The sequence below is a fragment of the Triticum dicoccoides genome, chromosome 6A (assembly GCF_002162155.2).
Source record: "Triticum dicoccoides isolate Atlit2015 ecotype Zavitan chromosome 6A, WEW_v2.0, whole genome shotgun sequence".
NCBI lineage: Eukaryota > Viridiplantae > Streptophyta > Magnoliopsida > Poales > Poaceae > Triticum > Triticum dicoccoides.
In genome coordinates, this window is record NC_041390.1 from 463,275,250 (window position 1) to 463,279,604 (window position 4,355).

Consider the following 4,355-nt stretch of genomic DNA (forward strand, 5'->3'; position numbering starts at 1 on the left):
GTTTTTTTGTTTTCTTTGTTGCTTTATTTATTTTATTTTGTGATTAACTTTACTATAAAAATAGTTTTTTCCTGTTTTTTGATTTGTTTTTTGCATTATTTATTTTCTTTTGTTTTTTGCTTTAATTTTTAATTCTGTTTGCTTTTAGGTTAGCAAAATTATAAACTTTCTGTTAGTGCCATTAGTTTTAGAAAAATTATAAACTTTGTGTTAGTTCCATTAGTTTTCAAATTTGAATAGTTAAAATTTGAATTCTTTGAAAATTGTTTGAATCACAAGTTTGTGATTAACTTACTAAAAAATGAGAATAGATGCGCTTATAGAGAAAATTCAACCTAAATTCCTAGTAAATTTCTATGAATTTCAGAGAAATTCACTATGAATTTAGGTTAAATTTTTCTCTATTAGGGCATCTATTTTCACTTCGAGAGGAGCTCAACAAGGCAGAGAGGGAAGGGCTTATAAACCGGTGTGAGCCCCCTTCGGTTGGCGAGGTGGGACTAAACTCTGCCCGCAACGAGGACCAACCCTTTAGTCCCGGTTTGTGGCACAAACCGGGACTAATGATCATGGGCCAGGGGCGAGGAGCAAAATTATAAACTTTCTGTTAGTGCCATTAGTTTTAGAAAGTTGAAAGTTGAAAGTTGGCATGGGCAAGGGACTAATTGTCATGGTATTACGAGGGCCGAACCATAAGACATGAAAGCATTTCAAATGAACTCTGAAAAAGTTGAAAGTTGGGATGGTATCATAATTTCACCCACATAGCATGTGCATGTACAAAACGGACAATGGTAGCATGTTCGTGTGTTACAAAGTTGGCATGGTATCATCATAATAGTTGCGGGAGAAAGTCTTCACTTTTTCTTCGCTTGTGGCATTTGCTTATTGCGCCGTAACCATGGATAATCTTCATTGTTTATCAGGATGTTTGGGTCAGCCTTGACATTGAAGGGAGGAATTTCATGAAACTTCTCATAATCTTCAGACATATCTGTCTTGCCGTCCACTCCCAGGATGTCCCTTTTTCCTGAAAGAACTACGTGGCGCTTTGGCTCATCGTATGATGTATTCGCTTCCTTATCTTTTCTTTTTCTCGGTTTGGTAGACATGTCCTTCACATAGATAACCTGTGCCACATCATTGGCTAGGACAAACGGTTCGTCAGTGTACCCAAGATTTTTCAGATCCACTGTTGTCATTCCGTACTGTGGGTCTATCTATACCCCGTCGCCTAACAGATTGACCCATTTGCACTTAAACAAAGGGACCTTAAAATCAGGTCCGTAGTCAAGTTCCCATATGTCCACTATGTAACCATAATATGTGTCCTTTCCGCTCTCGGTTGCTGCATCAAAGCGGACACCGCTGTTTTGGTTGGTGCTCTTTTGATCTTGGGCGATCGTGTAAAATGTATTCCCATTTATCTCGTATCCTTTGTAAGTCAATACAGTCAAAGATGGTCCCCTGGACAATAAGTACAACTCATCACAAACAGTGTTGTCACCTCTGAGACATGTTTCCAACCAACTGCCGAAAGTCCTGATGTGTTCACATGTAATCCTGTCGTCGCACTGCTCCGGGTGTTTGGAGCGCAGACTATTCTTGTGTTCATCGACATACGGGGTCACCAAGGTAGAGTTCTGTAGAACTGTGTAGTTTGCTTGAGACCAAGAATATCCGTCCCTGCATATTATTGAGTCTCTTCCAATAGTGCCTTTTCCAGTCAGTCTCCCCTCATACCGTGATTTAGGAAGACATATCTTCTTAAGGCCAGGAATGAAGTCAACACAAAACCCGATAACATCCTTTGTTTGATGGCCCATGGAGATGCTTCCTTCTGGCCTAGCGCGGTTACGGACATATTTCTTTAGGACTCCCATGAACCTCTCAAAGGGGAACATATTGTGTAGAAATACGGGCCCCAGGATGATAATCTCGTCGACTAGATGAACTAGGACGTGCGTCATGATATTGAAGAAGGATGGTGGGAACACCAGCTCGAAACTGACAAGACATTGCGCCACATCACTCCTTAGCCTTGGTATGATTTCTGGACCGATCACCTTCTGAGAGATTGCATTGAGGAATGCACATAACTTCACAATGGCTAATCGGACGTTTTCCGGTAGAAGCCCCCTCAATGCAACCGGAAGCAGTTGCGTCATAATCACGTGGCAGTCATGAGACTTTAGGTTCTGAAACTTTTTCTATGGAATATTTATTATTCCCTTTATATTTGACGAGAAGCCAGTCGTGACCTTCATATTGAGCAGGCATTCAAAGAAGATTTCTTTCTCTTCTTTCGTAAGAGCGTAGCTGGCAGGACCTTTATACTGCTTCGGAGGCATGCCATCTTTTTCGTGCAAACATTGCAGGTCCTCCCGTGCCTCAGGTGTATCTTTTGTCTTCCCATACACGCCCAAGAAGCCTAGCAGGTTCACGCAAAGGTTCTTCGTCACGTGCATCACGTCGATTGAGGAGCGGACCTCTAGGTCTTTCCAGTAGGGTAGGTCCCAAAATATAGATTTCTTCTTCCACATGGGTGCGTGTCCCTCAGCGTCATTCAAAACAGCTAGTCCACCGGGACCCTTTCCAAAGATTACGTAGTGTAAATCATTGACCATAGCAAGCACGTGATCACTGGTGCGCATGGCGGGCTTCTTCCGGTGATCTGCCTCGCCTTTGAAATGCTTGCCTTTCTTTCGACATTGATGGTTGGTCAGAAGAAATCGACGATGGCCCAGGTACACATTCTTCCTACATTTGTCCAGGTATATACTTTCAGTGTCATCTAAACAGTGCGTGCATGCGTGGTATCCTTTGTTTGTCTGTCCTGAAAGGTTACTAAGAGCCGGCCAATCGTTGATGGTCATGAACAACAACGCCTTAAGGTTAAATTCCTCCTATCTGTGCTCATCCCACGTACGTACACCGTTTGTATTCCACAGCTGTAAAAGTTCTTCAACTAATGGCCTTAGGTACACATCAATTTCGTTGCCGGGTTGCTTAGGGCCTTGGATGAGAACTGACATCATAATGAACTTCCACTTCATGCACATCCAAGGAGGAAGGTTATACATACATAGAGTCACGGGCCAGGTGCTGTGATTGCTACTCTGCTCCCCGAAAGGATTAATGCCATCCGCATTTAAAGCAAACCATACATTCCTTGGGTCCTTTGCAAACTCATCCCAGTACTTTCTCTTGATTTTTCTCCACTGCGACCCGTCAGCGGGTGCTCTCAACTTCCCATCTTTCTTTCGGTTCTCACTGTGCCATCGCATCAACTTGGCATGCTCTTCGTTTCAGAACAGACGTTTCAACAGTGGTATTATAGGAGCATACCACATCACCTTCGCAGGAACCCTCTTCCTGAGGGGCTCACCGTCAACATCACCAGGGTCATCTTATCTGATCTTATACAGCAATGCACCGCATACCGGGCATGCGTTCAGATCCTTGTATGCACCACGGTAGAGGATGCCGTCATTAGGGCATGCATGTATCTTCTCCACCTCCAATGCTAGAGGGCATACGACCTTCTTTTCTGCATATGTACTGTCGGGCAATTCATTATCCTTTGGAAGCTTCTTCTTCAATATTTTCAGTAGCTTGTCAAATCCTTTGTCAACCAAAGCATTCTCTGCCTTCCACTGCAGCAATTCTAGTACAGTACCGAGCTTTGTGTTGCCATCTTCGCAATTGGGGTATAACCCTTTTTTGTGATCCTCTAACATGCGATCGAACTTCAGCTTGTCCTTTTGACTTTCGCATTGCGTCCTTGCATCGACAATGACCCGGCGGAGATCATCATCATCGGGCACATCGTCTGGTTCCTCTTGATCTTCAGCAGCTTCACCCGTTGCAGCATCATTGGGCACATCGTCTGGTTCCTCTTGATCTTCACCAGCTCCCCCCATTGCAGCATCACCGTATTCAGGGGGCACATAGTTGTCATCGTACTCTTCTTCTTCGCCGTCTTCCATCATAACCCCTATTTCTCCGTGCCTCGTCCAAACATTATAGTGTGGCATGAAACCCTTGTAAAGCAAGTGGGAGTGAAGGATTTTCCGTTTAGAGTAAGACCTCGTATTCCCACATTGAGTGCATGGACAACACATAAAACCATTCTGCTTGTTTGCCTCAGCCGCATCGAGAAACTCATGCACGCCCTTAATGTACTCGCGGGTGTGTCTGTCTCCGTACATCCATTGCCGGTTCATCTGCGTGCATTATATATAATTAAGTGTCCAAATTAATAGAAGTTCATCATCACATTAAAACCAAAGTGCATACATAGTTCTCATCTAACAACATATAGCTCTCCAGAGCATCTAATTAATTAAACCATA